Genomic DNA, 12,991 nt, shown 5'->3' on the forward strand with positions numbered 1-12,991 from the left:
ATACATCCCCAGGGCAGACCAAGAACTCAATGGAGGGATTATACGTCCCCAGGGCAGACCCAGAACTCAATGGAGGGATTATACATCCCCAGGGCAGACCCAGAACTCAATGGAGGGATTATATATCCTATCTTGCCTGTGGAGGACCTCCAGGCATGTGTTATTGAGAGGAGACCCCGGGGCAGACCCAGAACTCACTGGAGGGATTATATATCACATCTGGCCTGTGGAGGTCTTCTGGGCACGTCTAACTGAGAGGAGACCCTAGGGCAGACCCAGAATTTGCTGAAGGGAATCCCTCAGGAGGAACTGGATAACACTGCTGGGGAGAGGGACATCCTGCTTGACTTATTTCATCTGCTGCCACCACAACCTGACCTCAGATGGGTGGAAGAAGATGGATGGAGTGTTCCTGCCACTACTGATGTGTCCATAATGTCACATTTATGATGTCTTTGGTTGCAGGTCCATTGGTCCAAACAGGATTTCTGGTCATGTTATGTCTTGAGTCATCTGTCCGTCACCACCAGCTCCTTTTTTCAACAGAAAAGGAAAGCATGGATTTATGAGACTGCTTTGAGTAAAACCGTGACAGTTGAAGTAGTTGGTGACATAAGGCAACACTATACTGCTGAGTACTGGTTCCTGACCTGGGGTCCAGGCCCCCCTCGCAAGGGCACCAAAGACTTCTGGTGGGGGGGGCACCAGGCTTTTTCTGCACTGAGGTTCTTGATCAGGATCTGTTGTTCAGGTTCAGACCTGGACTGAAACCTTGATCAGAGGCACTGCGACCTAGAACCCTAAATCTCAAACATGTTTGATATTTATGATTCGGGGTCTAGGAGGCTCCGGTACGGTTTGGAGCAGTAAAACAATCGTGTTGAAACCACACACATGAGGATTATTCAGATAGTGGTTTGTGACGAGGCTCCACTCAGGATACACCCCACAATCATTGGGAGGGAAAATCCCGCCTCAAATTGGGCTTAAAATCTTGTAGTGTTTGGCCGGCCTTAAAGGATTTCAGCTCAGAGCAGTGAAAGGACTTTCAGCTCCATCCTCTGCCAGTCCTGCAGGGACGGCATCATGTGATGTTGGATGGGGAAGCACACATAAATCATCCTGGTATGAGCCCCGTTAAAATGGCATGGACTCCTACTGCAGGGAAACATACAGGAGATAAGGACTGACTGACTCTGGTCCCTCTGTTCTGGATCCTTCTCCTGGTAAACCCCACCATGATGACATGTGCATCACTCTCTCTCTGCTGTCTGTTTAACTGAGAGCTCACTAAGCTGCTGTTGCAGTTCCTCCTGTCTGTAATGAAGCGTGTTCCTCAGAATGGATAGGAGACAGAGAGGAGAGAAAAGCCTCTTTCTTTATTAGAATGAGAGAAATCTCAGCCTGGTTTTCCTCTGTCAGCCCCGGACTCTCCTTCTCAGTGACTCACGTACCAACAAGAGTCTGACCCTGGAAATGTCAAACTGTTTTGACACGCCGAGGCCACGGCCTTCTTGATTGGAGGAGGATGTTTGTGGTTTTGCCAGAGGGTGAAGAAAGAATGGCGCCTGATGTTTGAAGGCTGAGGCGCTGTAGGCAGCTCTGCTCTTCTCTGTTCACTGAAGTCGAGTTCTCAGAAGCTCTGTTTGGAGAAGAGTAGCCTGGAAACACAGGCTTTATTCACGCTAACTGTATCTGACAAGCAGACCCTCTACAGAGTCTACATACAGGATCTGTTCCAGGTCCATAGGAGACCGTGAAGAATTCAGAGAAACAGCCCTTTAAATCTATTTCTGCAGTTCTTAGTAAAAGAGTCATTCAAACATGGAGACATGTCGCTAATTCAACAGAGACCTCTGAAATCCCTGAGCGGGACTCTGGACCAGGGATGTTAGAAACCTTTATGACAGGGAAGGTTTCAGTGGAGTACCGTCAATGACAGAAGTCTGAGGACTAAAGGGAGCCTTACGGATAGGATGGCATCAAAAACTTTCAAACAAGCTCTAATATAGTCTAACACAGGGGTTCTCAACTGGAGGGTCAGGACCCAAAAGTGGGTCACGAAGCTCTTTCTAGTGGGTCGTGAATGTGTGAGTGGTCACACAGTAAATATAGTCTCTGTGAGGATGAGTACGTTTCTACTTCTTCTTTACCTGTTCCTCATGCAGGATGTCCCAGAGAAGAGGAAACTCCAGGAGAAAGGACCCAGTGTTCCTCCTGTCTCAGTATAAACGGAGTAAAACCATGAATGCATGTCCTCCTGTCATCAAATCATGCTCTTCAGCATCATTGTTGCTAAGGAGAGTTGGTAAAAACATAAAATATGAGCAACACGATCAACAACTTCAGACAAAACTCTGACAGACATACAAACATTAAAGGACAGCTGAAGGCGGAAGCATCATCTTCACACATCCCTAGTGAAATAAAGGTTTCATTTCTGTCCGCTGGCCTGAGTGATGAATGGATTTCCTTCCTGTTGGATTTGGCCTTTGGTAAGCTGAGCCTCGTACCTGAGGGTAGGAGCTGGCAGTCAGCATGAAGAGGCTGATCAGGACTGTAGGATGTCTGAGCCTTAGAGTCACATCAGCTGATTCAATACCATCCTTTCACATCTGCGGGAGCTGGTTCAGTGTTTGCTGCCACATCCTCAGGCCGACTCCGCCCCTTTCACCCCACGTCCATGTTTTAGCATGATTCAAACTTTGCTTGTGTTTGTAGATAGTTATTCTCCAGGTGTTGGGCGCAGGAATCCTACAGGTTACAGGTGTTTCCCACTGCAGAAACGTGTCCTTTATAATTTATTTCAGAGTCTGGTGCAGAAATGGGGGTGCAAATGATGACAGAAGTCAGTGGTTGTAGTTCACCAGGTGAGTGTGAAAAACTGCTCCAGTTTCAGTTCTTCCATGGATTTATCCCAACATAGTCCAGAACAGAAGAACTAACAGCAGACCAGGGCAAGTCCACAATCACAGCAGAGGATCAGGATGGGGAGCACACAGACATTCACCTCCTGCTGGTCTCTACACAAGTGGATTTGAAATGTTTAACTTCACCTGCCTGGGTGCCTGAATGTTCAAGAAAGGCCCCAGAGACCTTCAGAGAGCAATTCTACCAGATAAATTAAAGAAGTCCCGTCTAGTGTAGTCTTTCAATGGTTAAAACTTGGTACAGCAGAGAGAACCTGAAGGAGTACCCTTTAGTGGGTCTTCCTGGTGGACCAGCAGTCAGAGAGTGTGCTCTAGACAGTCTGTACAGTGGGTAGTGGTGAGGAGGGGTGGATGGACAGAGCAAGGACTGCTCCCTGAAGACCAGGACCTATAGAAACAGCTCAGTATTGATCAGGAAGGGTAAGAAAAGGTCACCAATGAGAGGGATGTCCAGGTCAACATGGATGGATGGATGATGGATGGATGCATGGATGGATGAATGGATGGATGGATGATGGATGGATGGATGGATGCATGGATGGATGAATGGATGGATGGATGATAGATGGATGCATGGATGGATGAATGGATGGATGGATGGATGGATGGATGGATGATGGATGAATGGATGGATGGATGGATGGATGGATGGATGGATGATGGATGGATGGATGGATGGATGGATGGATGGATGGATGATGGATGGATGGATGGATGGATGGATGATGGATGGATGGATGGATGATGGATGGATGGATGGATGGATGGATGGATGGATGGATGGATGGATGGATGGATGGATGGATGGATGGATGGATGATGGATGGATGGATGGATGATGGATGGATGGATGGATGGATGATGGATGGATGGATGGATGGATGGATGGATGATGGATGGATGGATGGATGGATGGATGATGGATGGATGGATGGATGATGGATGGATGGATGGATGGATGATGGATGAATGGATGATGGATGGATGGATGGATGGATGGATGGATGATGGATGGATGGATGGATGATGGATGGATGGATGGATGGATGATGGATGATGGATGATGGATGGATGGATGGATGATGGATGATGGATGGATGGATGGATGGATGGATGATGGATGGATGGATGGATGGATGGATGATGGATGAATGGATGATGGATGGATGGATGATGGATGATGGATGGATGGATGATGGATGGATGGATGGATGGATGATGGATGGATGGATGATGGATGGAGGGATGATGGATGATGGATGGATGGATGATGGATGGAGGGATGATGGATGATGGATTGATGGATGATGGATTGATGGATGGATGGATGGATGGATGGATGATGGATTGATGGATGATGGATTGATGGATGGATGGATGGATGGATGGATGGATGGATAGATGGATGGATGGATAATGGATGGATGGATGGATGGATGGATGGATGATGGATGGATGGATGATGGATGATGGATGGATGGATGATGGATGGATGGATGATGGATTGATGGATTGATGGATGATGGATGGATGGATGGATGGATAGATGGATGGATGGATAATGGATGGATGGATGGATGGATGGATGGATGGATGGATAATGGATGGATGGATGGATGGATGGATGGATGGATGATGGATAATGGATGGATGGATGGATGGATGGATGGATAGATGGATGGATGGATAATGGATGGATGGATGGATGGATGGATGGATGGATGGATAATGGATGGATGGATGGATGGATGGATGGATGGATGGATGGATGGATGATGGATGAATGGATGGATGGATGGATGGATGGATGGATGGATGGATGGATGATGGATGATGGATTGATGGATGATGGATTGATGGATGGATGGATGGATGGATGGATGGATGGATGGATGGATAGATGGATGGATGGATGATGGACGTTGAACCAGTTGAACCAGTAACAGACCTCTCTGAGCTCTGACAGCCTCATATGTTAACTAAAGGCTAAGAACACCATCAGATGTGTGATCAGAGAGAACAATCCTGACCTTGAACCTCCAGCCTGGTGATAAATGCTCTGGTCCCCTCCATCAGCTGTGGATAGAACCAGGGTTGTTTCTGGCTAATAGACTTCTGCGTGTCCCATCCCCTGGTTCACTTAGATGTAGGCGTGCTTGTTCTTCCCTCATGGTCCCAGTCCTGTTTGATTTTGTCACACTTACCTTTGTGTCTTGTTTCAGGTCCAGCTTCCTGCCCCTCCCTGCATGTGTCTGGGTTAGGGTTGGATCAGTCTGATGGTCTGATCCCCTTCTCCTGGCGACCATGGCCTCCTTGCTACTTGTGTATATAAACCCTCTCTCCCAACCGTCGTCTGTGTGAGATCATCCTGTGAACCCTCTGAGCATTACTTTGGAGCCTTCTGTTCCCTAGCGTGTTTCCTCTAGTCTAGCCCTGTCTACGGTCTCTGATTCTGCACCCCCATCTGGATTTGACTGACCTCATGGAGGAGGAGGAGGAGGGTGTGGTAGTTGACGGACAGAGTGGACGGACACGTTTGTGTTTATGTGTAACAGACATGTAGCATCTTTATTAACCAGTGATGAGAGACTCACACAGCCGGATGTTGGGAGTTATCATGATAAAGAACAAACATCAGTCTTTCAGTCTGGACTAGACCTCAGAAATAAGGTCAAAACTTTAAACCACACATGTCCCTTAAAGGGGACATATTATGCAAAAATCACTTTTTCAGGCTTTTCTAACAAAAATATATCTGTCCACAGTCCCCTTAAGTACCAAATATTTTTCTCCACCTTTCAGAAAATGTGTGCTAAAACAAGCCATTCACAGATTTCCCCCTCATGATGTCACTTGGGGAGTTAGCCCCGCCCCCAGGTTCAGTTGGCCCTCTCTGCTTAGAGGAAAGTTCCATCCTCTTCACCTGATCCTGGCAGCTGACAGGAGGATCAGGTGAGCCACATACATTTCTTGATTGGGGGGTGGGGGGCGGAGTCAGGGGCGGAGTCTGAAAGCTCAGTAACATTTAAAGCCACAGACACAGAAACAGCAGGGTTTTTAGACATGCAGAAATCCAATACTGGAGTGTTTTTCAGCAACAAACTTCACAGGCATGTTTTGGGGACCTCTGAGACCGATATAAACTTGTCTTAAAGGGGTAAATATGTGACCTTTAAAGAGTCTGCAGAGCTGGGAAGAGTGTGGTCCTGTTTCTGCACTAATCCTCTGGGAGGTCACCTGTCAGAGCCGTCTCCTTGATGAACACCTCTTCAGGTTCAGTCATACTCCTGCATCTGCTGCACCACACATCAGTCATCTTAGCGAGTGCTGCCAGATCTCTGAAGAGCAGCACATGCAACCTCAAACACAAACCACATGTAAAGTTTGATTTCAGAGGAGTGTTGTGGGCCGTTTCAGAAAAGAAGAGACGGGGCTGAGGATGTGAGAACATGATAACAGATGGAGCTTTAATCAAAGACAGGGGCTGGAAAAAGACCAACATTTGAAAGCAGTTCAGAAAAAACTACAGAGGAGAGAGTTTGTATTTAATTGACATGAAAACGGATTCATGGAGTCATGGCTGTCTTCTTCTGAAGGCTGAAAACCAGATTTGGTAGAATAACATCAGTATGCACCGTGAACACGTCTGTAAAGACTGTGATGTGAATCATTCTACAGACATTTTGAGGGTTAGGATAAATTAGCAGAAAATTACCTGAGAACTGCCACAATATTACAAGGACTTCCTATAAAATTAATGCATTATTACAGGTAAATACTTCCTTAACATTCACATATTTCTCAGTTATTACTTGGTAAAATACCAACTTGTTCCAAGCTAATGACCTCCTAGTGATTGAAGACATAATCACCACTCTTTACTATGAAAAAGCTCAGTCATTAGGGACCAATAAACATTCTGGTGCTAGAGTGTTCTCTGAGGAAAGGGTGCTATCATTCATGTCAGTCCACATACTCTGGTGCTAATCTTGGGTGTGGTTCTGATGATGGACCAGCAGCTCCAGTGACTCCTCCATCCACAGAGCCAGGCTATCAGTGGAAGAAAACATGAGCACAAGGATTCTTTAGTGACACAACCATAGTTTATTACTGAAGTCATCACGTACATAGACAAAGGAGCTGTCAGAGATCCCTACTGGACAGCGTTCAGGGAACCAGTCTGAAACCGTTTGGCTGGGGGCTCCCTGATCCGGACCGTGTTTCAGCCACACGGTCAGGAATCTGAAGGGTAAAGCTGTGATGCTAAAACAGAAGGTGGTAGGAGTGGTAGGAAACGACAGAAAACATGGGATTCTACTCCTCCTGCCTACAGCTGGTCACACTGGATCTCCTATTATCAACTAGAGCTGGCTTAAATAGAGCCCTTAGATTACTGATCGACTACATTTATGCTGAGGCCAAAATCAAATGAGATCTCTTTCTGTTTAACAGCCAAGAATATGAATGAGGACGTGGATTTATCTGAAAATCACCCTGAATGTCTGCTGCTCAGCCTCAAATGTCAGTCTAACTACGCTATCTCAGGACTGACTGATAAAAGGGAAGTTCATCCTGGATAAAGGCAAACGGAGCAGCTGCTCTCAGTCAGTCTGAGACCAGGTCCGCTTCACTGGACTATATATATATATATATATATATATATATATATATATATATATATATATATATATATATATATACCTATATATCCTTTAGAGGACTATATATCATTTAGAGGACTATAAATCCTTTAGAGGACTTTATATATTTTTTAGGGGACTATATGTCCTTTAGAGGACTATATGTCCTTTTGGGGACTATATATGCTTTAGAGGACTATATATCCTTTAGAGGACTATATGTCCTTTAGGGGACTATATATCCTTTAGAGGACTATATATCCTTTAGAGGACTATATATCCTTTAGAGGACTACATGTCCTTTAGGGGACTGTATATCCTTTAGAGGACTATATATCCTTTAGAGGACTATATGTCCTTTTGGGGACTATATGTCCTTTAGAGGACTATATATCCTTTAGAGGACTATATGTCCTTTTGGGGACTATATATGCTTTAGAGGACTATATATCCTTTAGAGGACTATATGTCCTTTAGGGGACTATATGTCCTTTGGAGGACTATAAATCCTTTAGAGGACTTTATATATTTTTTAGGGGACTATATGTCCTTTAGAGGACTATATATCCTTTAGAGGACTATATATCCTTTAGAGGACTATATGTCCTTTTGGGGACTATATATCCTTTAGGGGACTATATATCCTTTAGAGGACTATATGTCCTTTAGGGGACTATATGTCCTTTGGAGGACTATAAATCCTTTAGAGGACTTTATATATTTTTTAGGGGACTATATGTCCTTTAGAGGACTATATATCCTTTAGAGGACTATATATCCTTTAGAGGACTATATGTCCTTTAGGGGACTGTATATCCTTTAGAGGACTATATGTCCTTTAGAGGACTATATTTCCTTTAGAGGACTATATATCCTTTTGGGGACTATATATCCTTTAGAGGACTATATATCCTTTAGAGGACTATATATCCTTTAGAGGACTATATGTCCTTTAGGGGACTGTATATCCTTTAGAGGACTATATATCCTTTAGGGGACTATATATCCTTTAGAGGACTATATGTCCTTTAGGGGACTGTATATCCTTTAGAGGACTATATATCCTTTAGGGGACTATATATCCTTTAGAGGACTATATGTCCTTTAGGGGACTGTATATCCTTTAGAGGACTATATATCCTTTAGAGGACTATATGTCCTTTTGGGGACTATATATCCTTTAGGGGACTATATATCCTTTAGGGGACTATATATCCTTTAGAGGACTATATATCCTTTAGAGGACTATATGTCCTTTTGGGGACTATATATCCTTTAGAGGACTATATATCCTTTAGAGGACTATATATCTTTTAGAGGACTATATATACTTTAGAGGACTATATGTCCTTTTGGGGACTATATATCCTTTAGAGGACTATATATCCTTTAGAGGACTATATGTCCTTTAGGGGACTATATATCCTTTAGAGGACTATATATATTTTAGAGGACTGTATATCCTTTAGGGGACTGTATATCCTTTAGAGGACTATATGTCCTTTAGGGGACTATATATCCTTTAGAGGACTATATATATTTTAGAGGACTGTATATCCTTTAGGGGACTGTATATCCTTTAGAGGACTATATATCCTTTAGAGGACTATATATCCTTTAGAGGACTATATGTCCTTTAGGGGACTATATATCCTTTAGAGGACTATATATCTTTTAGAGGACTATATATACTTTAGAGGACTATATGTCCTTTTGGGGACTATATATCCTTTAGAGGACTATATATCCTTTAGAGGACTATATGTCCTTTAGGGGACTATATATCCTTTAGAGGACTATATATATTTTAGAGGACTGTATATCCTTTAGGGGACTGTATATCCTTTAGAGGACTATATGTCCTTTTGGGGACTATATATCCTTTAGAGGACTATATATCCTTTAGAGGACTATATGTCCTTTTGGGGACTATATGTCCTTTAGAGGACTATATATCCTTTAGAGGACTATATGTCCTTTTGGGGACTATATATCCTTTAGAGGACTATATATCCTTTAGAGGACTATATGTCCTTTTGGGGACTATATATACTTCAGAGGACTATATGTCCTTTAGAGGACTATATTTCCTTTAGAGGACTATATATCCTTTTGGGGACTATATATCCTTTAGAGGACTATATATCCTTTAGAGGACTATATATCCTTTAGAGGACTATATATCCTTTAGGGGACTATATATCCTTTAGGGGACTGTATATCCTTTAGAGGACTATATATCCTTTAGGGGACTATATATCCTTTAGAGGACTATATATCATTTAGAGGACTATATATCCTTTTGGGGACTATATGTCCTTTAGAGGACTATATATCCTTTAAAGGACTATATATCCTTTAGAGGACTATATATCCTTTAGAGGACTATATATCCTTTTGGGGACTATATATCCTTTAGAGGACTATATATCCTTTAGAGGACTATATATCCTTTAGAGGACTATATATCCTTTAGGGGACTATATATCCTTTAGGGGACTGTATATCCTTTAGAGGACTATATATCCTTTAGGGGACTATATATCCTTTAGAGGACTATATATCATTTAGAGGACTATATATCCTTTTGGGGACTATATGTCCTTTAGAGGACTATATATCCTTTAAAGGACTATATATCCTTTAGAGGACTATATATCCTTCAGAGGACTATATATACTTTAGAGGACTATATATCCTTTAGAGGACTATATATCCTTTAGAGGACTATATATCCTTTAGGGGACTATATATCCTTTAGGGGGCCAAATATCCTTTAGAGGATGTATATATATTTTTTAAATGTACATTTAGGTAAAGTTGCTTTAATTCAGTATAGAGTTCATAGTTAATCTTGTTGTCCTGTAAGGCTTATCATAGGAGTCCTTTTCAAAGTTCAGTTCTGTCATCAGGATGTAATCCTCCTTTCCATGTCCACAGAGTTCTGGAGGAAGCATTGAGTGTAGTTCACCATAGTCCAGAACGAAGAAGTCTCTATTTACAGAATGGTCCTTAGCTTCCATCTCTTCTTATCTGAGCAGCTGATAACAGGACTGTTGGTTTACCTAGGGGAGAACAGAAGTCAGAGCCATCAAAAACACAACACTGGATGTCCTCGACCACTTTATTAGGTATACCTGTTCAGCTGCTCATTAAGGCCGGCCACATGATTTACTAACGATTTAAAAACTTTCTGTCATTTTTAATTTGGGGGCCTAGACCAAACCAAAAAAACTCACCAAACTTCACTGAAAATTTCTCCCCAGTAGAAATGTTAGTGTTTTTGTTGGTACTAGGTACGTCAATCAAGCGGGGAACCCACAGGGGGCCCAAATATGAGATAGGGTAACGGTTATGTGCAGGAAATCCAGTACACATATGTATAAGATTAGATGAAAAAAGTGTCTCTTGGAGCCATCCTCTACAATGTACTGGAAGTGCTCTACAAACAGCTAAGTGTCAGATTTTGCCATTTTTGGCTGATGAAGTTTCATATTTTAATGATCTCACCTGAGGGATTTTAGCTGATGGACTCCAAAGTTTTGTTTGCTCATACTAGACAACCTGGAGATCTAAAGTTGTGCAACCTGTGAGTTTTCACCGTAGGGCGGGGCTGTGACGGAGCCCAAATTTAAACTACTTTTTTGCACATTTTTTGCAGTAGAAAGGCAGACCAGCTCAAGACCCGGACCCTTCTCCTGTGACGCCATGCTGTTGTGATGGATGTGGTATGTGGTTTAGCATGGTCTTGCTGAAATAGTCAAGGCCTTCCCTGACAGAGACGTTGTCTGGATGGGAGCATATGTTGCTCTAAAAGCTCTCTCTACTTTCAGCATTCCTAGTTCCTTTCCAGATGTTAGAGCTGCCCACGCCATAGGCACTAATGCAACCCCATAACATCAGAGATGCAGGCTTTAGACCTGAGCCAGGAGAACCAGCTGGATCCTCCCTCTCCTCTTTAGTCCACAGGACACAGTGTCTGTGGTTTCCTCTGACCACAGAACAGTTCTCCTCTGACCACAGAACAGTTCTCCTCTGACCACAGAACAGTTCTCCTCTGACCACAGAAACTCTTACTTTTCATGTAGTTCCCCTGTCTCTATTTTTGGTTTCAGTTGGTAATTAATCCCAGAGTTCACTACTTAGAAACAGAGACAGTTGACTGTCCAGATGTGGCTCCAAAAAGGTCTTTGTTCTCCTGCAGATGTAGCTACATAGAGCTCTATGTTCTTTTGCAGATGTAGCTCCACAGAGTTCTATGTTCTACTGCAGATGTAGCTCCACAGAGTTCTATGTTCTACTGCAGATGTAGCTCCACAGAGTTCTATGTTCTACTGCAGATGTAGCTCCACAGAGTTCTATGTTCTACTGCAGATGTAGCTCCACAGAGTTCTATGTTCTACTGCAGGTGTAGTGCCACAGAGTTCTATGTTCTACTGCAGATGTAGCTCCACAGAGTTCTATGTTCTACTGCAGATGTAGCTCCACAGAGTTCTATGTTCTACTGCAGGTGTAGTGCCACAGAGTTCTATGTTCTACTGAAGGTGTAGTGCCACAGATTTCTATGTTCTACTGCAGATGTAGCTCCACAGAGTTCTATGTCCTACTGCAGATGTAGCTCCACAGAGTTCTATGTTCTTTTGCAGATGTAGCTCCACAGAGTTCTATGTTCTACTGCAGATGTAGCTCCACAGAGTTCTATGTTCTACTGCAGATGTAGCTCCACAGAGTTCTATGTTCTACTGCAGATGTAGCTCCACAGAGTTCTATGTTCTACTGCAGATGTAGCTCCACAGAGTTCTATGTTCTACTGCAGGTGTAGTGCCACAGAGTTCTATGTTCTACTGCAGATGTAGCTCCACAGAGTTCTATGTTCTTTTGCAGATGTAGCTCCACAGAGTTCTATGTTCTACTGCAGATGTAGCTCCACAGAGTTCTATGTTCTACTGCAGATGTAGCTCCACAGAGTTCTATGTTCTTTTGCAGATGTAGCTCCACAGAGTTCTATGTTCTACTGCAGATGTAGCTCCACAGAGTTCTATGTTCTTTTGCAGATGTAGCTCCACAGAGTTCTATGTTCTACTGCAGATGTAGCTCCACAGAGTTCTATGTTCTACTGCAGATGTAGCTCCACAGAGTTCTATGTTCTACTGCAGATGTAGCTCCACAGAGTTCTATGTTCTACTGCAGATGTAGTGCCACAGAGTTCTATGCTCTATGCTCTGTCCTGTCTTTGGACATGATTGGACAGAGGTTCAGGGGGAATATTGCTGAGACATTTGAAAACTAGTTTGAGAACCCACACATGCAGAAAGTTTCTTTAAACCCACATAGTTGTATTTTGTCCTGGTCCTTTAATCTGGGCCTGACATCCTCTCTAATGTGTTCTGTATCTGGATCAAAAAAGGAGTGAGTAGAACC

The sequence above is a fragment of the Cheilinus undulatus genome, linkage group 23, assembly GCF_018320785.1.
Source record: "Cheilinus undulatus linkage group 23, ASM1832078v1, whole genome shotgun sequence".
NCBI classification, from domain to species: domain Eukaryota; kingdom Metazoa; phylum Chordata; class Actinopteri; order Labriformes; family Labridae; genus Cheilinus; species Cheilinus undulatus.